Source organism: Acinonyx jubatus, chromosome B1, assembly GCF_027475565.1.
Source record: "Acinonyx jubatus isolate Ajub_Pintada_27869175 chromosome B1, VMU_Ajub_asm_v1.0, whole genome shotgun sequence".
NCBI classification, from domain to species: domain Eukaryota; kingdom Metazoa; phylum Chordata; class Mammalia; order Carnivora; family Felidae; genus Acinonyx; species Acinonyx jubatus.
This window is the reverse complement of record NC_069382.1, coordinates 27,099,222-27,113,339: the sequence shown is the minus strand read 5'-3', so window position 1 is coordinate 27,113,339 and position 14,118 is coordinate 27,099,222.

Below are 14,118 nucleotides of genomic sequence, written 5' to 3'. Positions count from 1 at the left end.
GGATCTGGAAAATCTAGTTCCAAGACTTCTGTAATAGTGGGAATGAATGCTGGTTGTCACTAAGCAATGTGCAGCTTATCAGCCAGTCACAGAAGGACAAATACTGCATGATTCCACTTACACGAGGTATCTAAAGTAGACACACTCATGGAGACAGAAGGCAGAACAGTGGTTGCCAGTGGCTGGAGGAGAGGGGGAAATGAGTTGCTATTCAACAGGTGTAGAGTTGCAGTCATGCACGATGAAAAAGTTCTAGACATCTGCTATATAATGTACGTATAAGCTAACAATACTAACTGCACTCTTAAAAATATGTTAAGACAGTAAATCTCATGTTTTTTTAAATATGTATGTACATATGTACATAAGTATGTACATAAGGATGTATGTATGCTTGTATGTATGTATGTATGTATCTATCATCTTATTGAGGGCCCATTCAAAGGGTTATTTTGCTCTCCTTATATTCTACAACCAATATAATATCATATAACCTCTGTTGCGGTGTGTTGACATTTCTTATTCTTCTATTTTTTCCCGAATGTCCGGGGAGATCTGGATGCACCCTATTCGTTTTTGTTTTCATAGAGTGGGCATCTATTAACAGATTTTTCCCTCACTCAGAATCTGCTTCAAAGGGGTGAACTCTTTGGACCCTTTTTGTAACCTTGCCTGGGGCAAATATAATTGGTAATAATGACAATTATCTATAATTTTATTATTTCATTTGAGGTGGCTTCATATGCAACATTAAAAGTAAATTGGCATAATTCCCCTCAAGAAATTTGCAAGGATTACATATTTGCAACAATGCAAAATTTAATTTTTTGAAAAAGTTGCACATATATCTTACTTATGAACAGCAATTAACAGTCATCCCTTTTCAAAACTGCTTCTGTTGTGGTAAAATATGCATAACATAAAAGTTACCATTTTGACCAGTTTTAAGTATACACTTCAGTGGTATTAAGAACATTCACATACTTGGGGTACCATCACCACCATCCATTTCCAGAATGTTTTCATCATGCTAAATAGAAAGCCACTAGAGAGTAACTCCCCATTTCCCAACCCCCCAGTTCCTGGTCACCACTGTTCTATCTCTTGTCTCTGTGTGTTTCCCCCTATTCCAGGTACTTCATATAAGTGGAATCATACAGTATTTGCCATTTGTGTCTGGCTTATTCCATTGAGCATAATGTCTTCAAGATTCATCCATGTTGTAGCACGTATTAGAATTTCATCCTTTTTTAAAGCTGAGCATTTGAGTTGTTTCCACCTTTTGGCTATTGTGAATAATGATGCTATGAACATTGGTGTAAAAATATCTGTTTGAGTTCCTCCTTTTAGTTCTTTGGGTCATATACCTAGAAGTGTAATTGCTGGATCATAGTCAATGTTTCATTTTTTTGAGGAACTGCCGTACCATTTTCCACAGTGGCTGCACCATTCAACATTCCTACCAACAGTGCACAAGCATTTCAATTTCTCCACGTCCTTGTAAACACTTGTTTATTCTGGTTTTGTTTTATTTAAATATAATAGTCATTCTAGGGGTGCCTGGCTGGCTTAGTTACTAAAGCATGTGACTCCTAATCTCAGGGTCATGAGTTCAAGCCCCATGCTGAGTATGGAGCTTACTTAAAAAAGTATATATACATATATATGTGTGTGTGTATGTATATATATACATATATATACACACATATATATATGTGTAGGTAACTACATATATACATATGTTTGTGTATGTGTGTGTTCTAATGGGTATGAAGTGATATTTCATTTTTTTTTTTTAAGATTTTTATTTTTAAGTAATCTCTACATTCAACATGGGGCTTGAACTCACTACCCTGAGACCAAGAGCCACATGTTCTGCTGACTGAGCCAGCCAGGCTCCCCTCATTGTGGTTTTGATTTGCATTTCCCTTCTGATTATTGATGTTGAGCATCTTTCCATATGCTTATCGGCATTTTGTATATCTTCTTTGGAAAAATGTTAGTTCAAGTCTTTTGCCCATTTTCAAATTGGGCCTTTTTTTTTAATTGTTGAATATAGGAGTTCTTAACTCATTTTTTATTTAATCTTTTTTCCTGAGAGAGAAAAATAATGAAAGGTATAGTCAATACCAGGGGCTTTAGTCCTATATTGGGCAATTTGACAAAGATCTCTTCAACCAGTCTTACCCTGGAATTATTGATCTGCAAGGAAAAAGAAAGATCTTTTTTTAAGGTGTTTAGGTTAAATTCGGAAGTCATTCTCTAAACCATTATGATTCATTCCCTATAACTGTTCACATAGCCACAAACAAAATATGTTCCTTTTTTTTTTTAATGTTTATTTATTTTTGAGAGAGAGAGATTGCACATGCAGGGGAGGGGCGGGGGGGGGGGATGGGACAGGGGATCTGAAGCAGGCTCTGTACTGACAGCAGAGAGCCCCATGTGGGGCTTGAACTCAGGAACTGAGAGATCAAGACCTGAGCTGAAGTCTGGTGCTTAACCACTTGAGCCACCCAGGTGCCCCAAAATGTGTTTCTGCTAGCAATTATTAAGAGAGAAAGAGCTGTGGGGTAAAGAAACAAGTGTCTGCCACCTGTAGTTTGTCTTCTTTGTTAAACTTTTTTTTTTTTAAGGTAAGAATTTAAATCTTGAGTATAAGAACATAATGAAAAATACCTGGGGCCTATTTATCCGATCATCAGCGCTCCCAAATACTGCCAATGCATCTGGCTCTGTTCCGCAGACTCTGGCTGCTGCCCAAGTTCTTGTCCTTTTCAAGACCAGATTTGCAGCTTCTCCATAGATTCTGTGAACTAGTCCAGAGTCTTCCTATATACTCCTGTTGTTGTCATCATTGCTTAAAGAATGGAGAGTTTTGTTTTATTGTACAAAACCGTCCATAGATAGATGACAGTCACCTAATGTTAATATTGGTTATTTCTGGGTGGTAAATGAGGATGGGAATGATTGCGTTCTTTGAATTCTTTAAGAGACTGCTTTATTTGAAGAGTTTTCTCAATAGGGTTTAGATGTAAGCAGAAAGATTTAGGGGTCCCCTGAAAAAAAAAGACAAAACACAGCTTTTGTGACCCAAGAGAAGTCATTTTAGATCCCAGCTATTTACTGTGATCTGTGCCCAGGCACATTGCTGGCAGAGCTTCCTAGGTGTCAGAATCACAAAGAAATGCAAAACCTAGTAGTTACAGATTTTAAGGGAACAAAGGGAATTGCGGGGGTGGGGTGGGAGGGGTGGGGGGTGGGTGGGGGAAGTCTCTACCAGGTCAAGAAATAGCCTAACAAATTCAAAGACAATAAATCAATGGTAAAACTCCCAAAAGTAAAGATTGACCTAATGCCCATTCTTGAGTTGTTTCTGCAGGTATGAAACCGCGACCCATAGGGTTAATGAGTTTAAACTAGCAGAAAATTTAAAGCTTGTTTTTCAGAGAACTGTTTCTCCCTAATCAACTATTGTTTCTTTTCAGACCCACCAACAAATAGTCTGTCTCTGCAGAAGCCTGGACTCCCGGTCAACTGATTGATTTCAGCCTATGAACCTGCAAGGCCCTGCATTCCTTACCTTAGGAGCCCAAGACCCCATCCAGGTTACATCTGCTCTCAGAGCACCGCCATAGTCCCTTCCCCTAGTCTGATATTTACCTCTGCTTCTTTGAAGTCTCCACCCTAGAAGGAACACAAGCTTCATTAACATAACATAGGATGTGTGTATAGGCGTTTGTGACGACAAAGCTTCCTTTTCTGAATATTTATCCCAAAACTTAAATTAAAACAATCTGCTCACCCCTGCAAGGCAGGGGGGACATTGTGAGAAATAAGGGAGATGACTCATTTTCAGAAATACCAAATAAAAGCTGTGATGTGTAGTTAATAGTAGGTTTACAACCTATTGGAAATATGTACGAACCCCCACCCCCCTCCACCAATGGAGTCCCAAACCTTTAGACACTTCACTTCCTGGTTCTTCTTCCCCTCGCATTTCGAGGGCTTATTTTAGCGGGCTTTGCAATGAGCATGCGCCAAAGAAGAAAAGGAGGAGGGACTGGAAGTCTCTGTCACCTCAGGGAATGTATATTTGTTCCAATCAGACTATTTTTTGTCTTACACGGGCACAGGCGTGGCCCTGCAAGGCTGTTACCTCTGTAGTACTCAGCCAATGAGGAACCGGGGAAGGGACTTGCACACTAGGAGATAAATTGTCTGCTGTAACTGCCCAGAGTGTGCCTGTCTCTCAGACGCCTGCTCTTGCAAGAACGTTGATTAAAGTCTCCCTTGACTCTGCTCCAAGTTTCCGCGGCCCTCCTTTGATTGCGTTTGTGGGCTTAGTCCTCACATGGTGGCTTTGTAAATTATTCCCCATGATCTCCTTACTTGCTGCAAATGAAGTTTCCTTTGTGTGACAACTCAACTGGCATAATCTCTATCTGAAACTCACCAAGGAGTGAATTTACGTTAGTTCAGTTACTACATAGATAGTCCCCATGTTCTGGCATTTAAAAGCCTAGTCTTTTGAGCACCTGGATGGTTTAGTTGGTTAAGCATCTGAATTTAGATATTGGCTCAGGTCATGGTCTCACAGTTTGTGAGTTCCAGCCCCGCGTTGGGCTCCGTGCTGACAGCGCGGAGCCTGCATGGGATTCTGTTTCCTGTCTCTTTGCTGCTCCCCCACTTATTCTCTCTCTCTCTCTGAATAAATAAATAAATAAATAAATAAATAAATGCCTAGTCTGATGTGGGAAACAAAAGCAAAAGGAAAAAATTAAGTTTCCTTGCTACTTAGAGCCCATTGACAAGTCCTTGAAACAGAGACCTTCCTCTGAGAAGGTGCATAGATACGTCCCCACCTTTGCCATTAGAAATGCATTCAGCTTTCTTTCTTTCTTTTTTTTTTTTTTAACATTTATTTATTTTTGAGACAGAGAGAGACAGAGCATGAACGGCGGAGGGTCAGAGAGACAGGGAGACACAGAATCTGAAACAGGCTCCAGGCCGTGAGATCATGACCTGAGCTGAAGTCGGACACTTAACCAACTGAGTCACCCAGGCGCCCCTCAGCTCATTTTCTATGCAGCCCTGATGATCTCTCCCTCTGCTTTTCTAGCTCAGGATGATCTAGCCAAATTTCTCATTCTAGTACTCATGCCATCCAAGCTCAGGGAATACATGCCAAGTTCCCTGAGTGGCTCCCTTAAACTGCTTCTCCCTTGGCTTGAAGGAGGAGGAAGCAGTTTCTTTTCACACCCTTGGAGGGGGAAATGCCAAAGTGCTCCAGTGACTCTCTTCAAAGTGTTACCGTCTCTACTCTTTGATCTTCCATGTTTTACTTCTACAGGTAGGAAGTGGGTACGTGTTTAATAGATGTGACTTGGCACCACATTTAGGACAAGGGGACAGAAATTGGCACCTATAGTATTATTCTTGGTTTTGGGGACTTCAACTGAGATTGAAAGAGTCCCATTTATCATTAGTGTAGGAAGATCTCATTTTTACAAAAAAACATTTTTAAAATTACTTAGACACATCTAGTTAATATTTTGATATATAGGTATAATGGGCTGAATTTTGTTCCAGCAAAATTCATATGTTAAAAGTCCTAACTCCCAGTACCTCAGAATGTAACTGTATTTAGAGATGGGGCCTTTAAAGAAGTAATCAAGATTAAGTGAGGTCATAGCATAGGTCATAGTCCAATATGACTAGTATTCTTACAAAATGAGGTGATTGGGACAGAGAGAACACAGACTGAGGGATGACACAGTGAGGAAGAAGGTGGCTTTCTGCAAGCCAAGGAGAGGCCTCAGAAGAAATCAGCCTCCAGAACTGTGAGAAAATAAATTTCTGTTGTTTTAATTTTATTTTTTGAAAGTAAGCTTTATGCCCAACGTGGGGCTTGAACTCATGACCCCGAGATCAAGAGTCACATGCTCTGGGGCACCTGGGTGGCACAGTCGGCTGAGCATCCAACTTCGGCTCAGGTCGTGATCGTGGGGTCCATGAGTTCGAGCCCCACATCAGGCTCACTGATGTCAGCCTGTCAGTGCACAGCCCACTTCAGATCCTTGGCCCCGCTCTCTCTGCCTCTCTCCTGCTTGTGCTCTTCCCCAAATAAATATTAAAAAAAAAAAAAAAAAAAAAAAGAGTTGTATGCTCTGCTGAGCCAGACAGACATCCAGAAGTTTCTGTTGTTCAAGCCACCCAATCTCTGGTACTTTGTTATGGCAGTCTGAGCAAACTAACACAAAAACCTCCCAACTTTCTCTACATATACATACATATGTATTTATATACATGTACTTACATATCTGAGAAAATTAGGATCATACTCATTTTCTAGCCTGCTAATGATTAACAATATGTTGTAAAATGTTCTTATGTCTGCATTTTTTATAAGGTGATTTTTAATAACTGCCTAATACATTCATGACTTAATCTTCTGCTATGCAACTTTAACATTTTTAAACTTTTTACTGCTATAAATAATAAGGTGATGACTATCTTCTATCTCTGATTAATTCCCTAGGATTACTATTCAAGGACTTAATAGGTTAAGTGGTATGCATACTTGGAGGCTTTTAATATTTATCACCAAATTACATTTGACTATGTTTTTTAGTTTTTTCTTTTAATGTTCTTTTTAAAAATTTTTAATGTTTATTTATTTTTGAGAGAGAGAGAGAGAACACGAGCAGGTAGAGAGAGAGAGGGAGAGAGAGAGGAGAAACAGAATCTGAAGCAGGCTTCAGGCTGTGAGCTGTCAGCAAAGAGCCTGACATGGGGCTCAAATTCATGAACGGTGAGATCATGACCTGAGCCGAAGTCGGATGCTTAACCAACTGAGCCACCCAGGTGCCCCTTAATATTTTCTTAAAGTTTTTATTTATTTATTTATTTATTTATTTATTTATTTATTTATTTATTTATTTATTTTGAGGGGGACAGAGAGTATGAGCAGGGGAGGGGTAGAGAGTATGAGCAGGGGAGGGGCAGAGAAAGAGCGAGAATCCCAAGCAGGATCCACTCTGTATGTCAGGACAGAGCCCAATGCAGGGCCCAAACTTACCTCACAAACTTCAAGATTATGACCTAAGCTGAAGTCAGAAGCTTAAATGACTGAGCACCCAGGTGCCCCCCCCCACTCTCTCTCTTTTTTTTTTTTAATGTAAACTCCACACCCGACATCAGGCTTGAACTCATGACTCTGAGATCAAGTGTCACATGCTCTACCAACTGAGCCAGCCAGGTGCCCCACATTTGAGAATGTTTGTACCAATTTATACTCCTACCAAAAATCATGACCTGAGCTGAAATCAAGAGTCAGATCATTCACCAACTGAGTCACCCAGGTGTCCCCATTTTCCTGTCTTTAAAATAAGTATCAGTTGGTTAAGCATCTGACTTAGGCTCATGTCATTATCTCGTGGTTCATGAGTCCGAACCCTGAGTCAGGCTCTGTGCTGACAGCTCAGAGCCTGGAGCCTGCTTCAGATTCTGTGTCTCCCTCTCTCCCTGTCCCTCCCCTACTCACGCTCTGTCTCTGTCTCTCAAAAATAAACATTGAAAAAAATAAAAATAGGGGCATCTGGGTGGCTCAGTTGGTTAAGCGCCGACTTCGGCTCAGGTCACGATCTCGTGGTCTGTGAGTTCGAGCCCCGCGTTGGGCTCTGTGCTGACAGCTCAGAGCCTGGAGCCTGTTTCAGATTCTGTGTCTCCCTCTTTCTCTCTCCTCCCCCACTCATGCTCTGTCTCTCTCTTCTCAAAAATAAATAAATGTTAAAAAAAATAATCAAAAAAAAAAGTGTAAAGTATAACAAAGTGTCTGTGTATGTACCATGAAAATTTTAAAAAGTGAAACATTGAGAATACTGTTGAAGTCCTTTTTGTATCCTTCCTTGATTACTTCTCTCCACTTTATCACTTCAGGAGAGATTTTTAATTTTTTTTTTTAAGATTTTTTTTTTCTTAATGTTTATTTATTTTTGAGAGAGCAAGAGAGCAGGGGAGGGGCAGAGAGAGAGGGAGACACAGAATCCAAAGCAGGCTGCAGGCTCTGAGCTGTCAGCACAGAGCCCGACGCGAGGCTTGAACTCACGAACCTCGAGATCATGATCTGAGCTGAAGTTGGATGCTCAACAAACTGAGCCACCCAGGCGCCCCAAGATTTTGTATTTTAATGTCACAGTTTATTTATTCCAAAACAGTGCGTTGTATTTGGGGCATGTTTTAAAACTTTACACAGTGGGTGTTATTGTCTAGTATTCTTTTGTAACCTGAATTTTCATTCACAAATCCTTGTCAAGTTCATCCATGCTGGATGTCCTAGTCCCTTCTTTTTTGCTGCTGTATAGTGTCCCCTTGTGTGAATGTACCACAATTTATTTACCCAGTCTCCTTCCCTCCCTCCCCCCAGTATTTGTCATTAAAATAATTAGTGATGGGCATTCATACGTGTGTAAACACGTTTCCTTGAGTGCATGTATGAGGGTTCCCTACGATATGTTCACAGAGTCATTTGGTTATGTTTACGTATCTCCATCTTTGCTAGGGGTTGTCAAATATTCCTATATATTCTCCAAAATGGTTGTACCAGTGGACACTTACACTAGCAGTATTTGAGGGCTTAATTTGCTCCCTGTCCTTTCCAGTTATGGAGACTGTCAAGACTTAAAATTTTTCTGATCTGATGGGTGGTAACAGTACTTTAAAAAACTTATTTTGAAATAGTCGGACTTACAGAACATTGCAAAAACTAGTATAGAGAATTCATATATACCTTTTACGCAGCTTTCCCTAATGTTAACAAATAACATAACCATAGCACAATTACAAAACCAAGGAATTAATATCAGTACAATGTTATTAACTACTAAACTATGACCATATTCAGATTTCACCGATTGTCTCCCCTATGTCATTGTTCTGCTCCAGATCTCATGCAGGATCCCCTTTACATTTAATTGTTGTGTCTCCATAGTCTCTTTCCATCTGTGACAGTTCCTCAGTTTTTCCTTGTCTTTCATGACCTTGAGAACTCTTGCCTTTCATGATTTTTGAGGAGTACCAGTTGTTTCATAGAATATCTCTCAAATTGGGTTTATCTGACGTTCTATGATTCGATGGAGGCTAAAATGATACCTTCATTCTAGATTAAAATGGTTGAAAGGATAATGTGCTTACTTAAGAAGAACCCTGTCTTCTGTGGGCAGGGTTGCATTTACTGCAGATGATGCTGTTTTGGAGCAGGGGGCCTGGACTCATGTGAGGGGACCTCATAAGTCCCCTCACAAGGGCTTCAAGAATCCCTACTGTCCAGAGGAGGTAAAGTGCTACCTGCAACCTGGCACAGTCAGAGCTAGAGACTTGAGGCAAGCGCATGGCCAAGATTGTAGAAGACAGTGAATACAACATTCAGTTTTGTTTTTGTTTTTTTGGAGGGCGGTGAGGGTTGTGTAGTAATTTCTCTCTTTTCCTCAGGTCTTTGGTAAATGATTTGTTTAAAGTTATAACCTGATTTTATTTTTATCTTTAAGGTTTTTTTAAAATGTTTATTTTTGAGAGACAGAGAGAGAGAGAGAGAGGCATAGAGAGAGAGGGAGACACAGAATCTGAAGCAGGCTCCAGGCTCCGAGCTGTTAGCACAGAGCGCGACTTGGGGCTCAAACTCACAAACAGCAAGATCATGACCTGAGCCAAAGTAGGATGCTTAACGGACTCAGCTACCCAGGCGCCCCTACCCTGATTTTAGACGTGCTTTGCAGGATCAAGAGAGAGGGTCTTATCCATGGTTGGGTGCAGGCTATAGGGAGAAGAGGAAAAGTAGTTAGAAAGTGGTAAAAGGTGGCTGCAGAGAAGTGGAAGTCAGTCCAGTGCCAGAGTATGGCTGAGGTACAAGCATTCCCGGGATTCCCAGAAATACTTTGGAAGACAAACATGAAAATAAGAACATTAACTGTCACACAGGTTGGGGGCTGGAATGGTTCATTACTGTCCTAGACCAAGATCGATCACCATTTTCTTTCTTTTCCTTTTTTTTTTTAAGTAATCTCTATACTCAACCTGGGGCTCAAATGCACAACTCCAAGATCAAGAGTCACATGCTCTACTGACTGAGCCAGCCAGGTGCCCCAACACCATTTTTTTTGTGAAGCATTCCTATCCTCCCTTCCGTTTGTAGGGAAGTCGCACAGCTACTCGGTAGGTATAATGTAGTACGGACCTCCAAGAATCTTTTGTTTGTTCTCATCTCACCTTCTATTTTTATTTTGTAGTCCTAGTGTCTGATTCCAAAAATGTCTGTGGAATTAATAAATGCCTATAGTGGGCTATGCAATATTTCAGGTGGGAATCCAAATCATCATGTAAGATGTGTGATACCAGCTATAGCTTTTGCCTTCCTTCCCATCCAAGCAGACAGCAGGTTTCAGGTTCATTGTCATAGGACAGGATGTCACAGGGAGGAGAATATGCTGTGGGGAAAGGTTCATCTATAGTAAGAGGTTCATCTATAGTAAGTTATACTATGTGTCTCTGAATCAAATCTGGTGTGATATGAGGTAGAGCCTCCGAGGAAAAGGAAAATAGTGGTCTTGGGTAATCTAATTGGACTTGGGTGCAAAAAATGTAAAATGTTCTGTAACGTAATTTCATCAGCCTGATTTTGTACACCACTTGGTATGGTCTTTTGGATGGTTTCAATTCTCAAAATGGAGCCCTGGAGCTTCTTTTTGTTACCTGTTTCCTCGCTGGTAAATTCTGTCAGTTTGTTTTCTTCCAGTCGGTACTCCTGAACTGTTTGGTTTTTCCCTGCCTGGGAACTCATCTTTGCTACTGAGAACCCCTGGGCTAAACCATCAGCTGCTCCTGCTCATGCAGCCTGACTAAAGGGAGAGGCATATTTCCAGCGAGTAAGGGATAAAAAAAGATGTGCAACTGAGTAGGGTTCCTTGGTGACTGGTCTCCTGGACTCGGGTGTTTCCATTTCGCTACTTCAGGAAACACGTCCTCCTCCCCAGACGGGAAGGTGTGAGACGGGGACGGGAGTGTATGCAGAGATGCTTAATGATCTGCTGGCTTGGTGCTCCCACCGCAGCACCCTCGGGGATCCCTCAGGAAGTTGCCCGAGCCCCCTCCTGCCTCTGGACGCCTCCACTTGCGATGAAGGCCTCCTTGGCATGGCTCCCGTATTTTATGCGGTATCTTCCCATGTGCTTGCCGCCTGCGTTTCAGGCTGCGGTTTCTTCTTCAATTTGATCACGTTTTCATTCTCTCAGGATTTCTTAGTTTCAGATCCACCTAAACTCTTCCCTTCTTGTTTCAAGTTTGGCAATGTAGCTTCCTGTTCTTTAAAAAAAAGTGTGTCATTTTCCAGGTTTGGTGCAGGGGTGGGGGTAAGGAGGATCACGGACACTTAACCCACCGGAGGCACATGTCAGGGCACCCTGCAGTGTTTATTAGATAGTCAACAGGTCTTCATGATTACCTCGAACTACTGCAGTGAATGCCTGGAAACCAGGTAGGTAGAGAATTTCCAAGAGATATTATAAGGCTGACAGGGGGGACTCCTGTTGGCAATATATTCTATTAAGATTGGATTATTAAAATGTTTTTTTGTTTGTCTACTTACGTAAGAGGGAACTGCTTAGTGGTACAGAGAACTGGTAAGAAACAGTAACAGTACCTAACATCAGCTATGAGCCCTCTGCACGTCACATTTCAACATCACAGCCACTCTTTGAGGTAGCTACTATTTTTATCCTCATTTTGCAGCTGTGGGATTGAGACACAGATTAAATAACTCACTTATGGTTGCACATCTAGTCCAAGAGCAAGTTAGCAGTACGGGCTGGGTGTACCCCAGAGCCCCCGGTGTAACTGCTATGCCACGACGCGTGCCACAATGTCGACCCTCAGGAGTTTGTAAAGTAGTTACAAGGTTCAAGCGTCAATAGTACTGTTTTGTCTGGTAAAGGTTTGAAACAAGGCAAGTGCTGTCACTTCGAGGTAACAAACGGGTATGACGAACTAGTAGTTTGGACATACGGTCCGGACTTTGCTGTTTTCGACTCTCCCTACTTCCCCCTCCATCCCCTGACAGGACTATCAAAAACTTGTTAGTCACCCTTGACTCCTCTCTTTTTCCCACACAGTTCATCAGCAAATCTTGGTTATCACTTTAAAATTAAATCTCCACCCCTCTTACAAATCTCCATTGTATCTGGGATCCAGAGTGAGGGTGTCAGAATCAAGAAGCGCCCGCCATTGATTTCTGCTGCCCCTGAATCCCAGGAAGCTTAAGAGCCAACACCACAATGCTGCTCCAGAGAAATGCTCATCTTGCCAATACCCTGCCTGCCAGCAGAAGATGGGCCAAAGCAGAGCAGGAAATTACCCTCTACCTCCCTTTTGCTTCCCAAATCTTTTCCTCCTGTGAACCCCCATACTTCCCTTTTGGCATGTATAGGAGTCGGATAGGAATCAGCTTCCTTTGAAACCTTCTTGAGTGTCTAACTACATTACTAGTTCAAAGAGGGACTGTATTCCTATTTTTTTCCTATCCCCCAACATTACCTAAATGCTGTCATTGTAGTATAAAACTGCCATTGGAAAAAAAGACCCTTTCTAGATAAAAAACTTGAACCTAGCAGCGTTTCAGCATAAGTGTCTCAGTGACATAGCCAAGGTGGAGTATAGACCATTTCTACCTAATCAGCTGGACACTTTAAAGTGTCTGGAAGGTGTTTTTGTGAAACACACACACATACACACACATGTGTGTGTGTATGTGTGTGTGTCCCCCCTCCCTCTCTCTATATGTATACATTTTTTAAGTAGGCTCTATGCCCAACATGGGCTCAAATTTACAACCTTGGGATCAAGAGTCACAGTTATCTATCTACCAACTAAGCCAGCCAGGAGCCTCTGTAGTAATATCTTTTTTAAAACACTTTTTAAAGCACTGGATTGTGAGCAGAATCACTAAGCCATTTATGCTTGTAAATGACAAATGTCACTTCTAGCATGGAGTATGGCTCAAAACCGTTTTTGTTTTAATCCCTGGGAGACTACTACCCTTTTCTTCACTGCTATACTCATTAACTAGGTATTGGAGCTGATTCTCACCTATATTTTGGAAGTTGATGATTTAGACCATGACAAAAGTGAATTAAAATCCATCCATCTTCATTTAGATCTAGGGAGTTTTCCAACTGTGAACAATTTGAGACAATCCTCAAATGTTCTATGAAGTGTATCCAGCTTTCAGGAAAATATCTATTTTGGAGGTTTGCAAATCTATACAAGTTCGCTGACTTCTAGGTCATAACTGTATTTACATATTACAGAATACATTGATCAGCCAAAAGAGAAAAAGATACATGTGACATTAAATGCCACACTATAAATCAAGATAACTAAATTGTTAAACAGTAATGCTCTTACAAAGAGATATGGAAATAGTTTCATTCTATATTATTCTATTTGATGGTTTCTATGGCTGTGAACTGCAACACTTCCTTTTTCAGAGTATTAGCCATTCTACTGGCTTCTAAAACAAAAATTCCTGATTTTTCCGTCAGCACCGCAAGGAATACAAACAAGGAAACAACTAGAATCAAAAAAGGAACGTTTCATGGTCACATGGTTTTAATTTCTTGTGACTTGTGGGAACACCTTGGGAGTTTGATGGTTTTATTCCCTCTGATGGGAATTTACAAGCTTAACAACATCTGAGTTGTTGTGACTGCAGGGCATGGTCCTAAACCCAAGGATGGATTCAAACAATCTTCAAGCGACTGGAAGTAAAATATACAGTACAGAGCGTCCAGTAAAAGTGAACTGTAAAATTGTCTTTATATCTAGACTTTCTGCCACTGAAAACAAATGGTGAAGAGAGATATAAGCTCTCAGAAATCAGTTAGGGGTTTACTCAAGTACAAGGAACTCCTCAAGTTCGGGAAGTGGAACTGGAAGGCTTCTCTTGCGGCACAGCAAGTCACACCTCCGTGTTCTCTGTCACAACCCCCCGCGTCTGGTGTACAGTTTACCAGCTAGTTTTTTAAAAAGCCTTTTCAACAGGAAGAAGACTCGTCACACAGCCTTTCC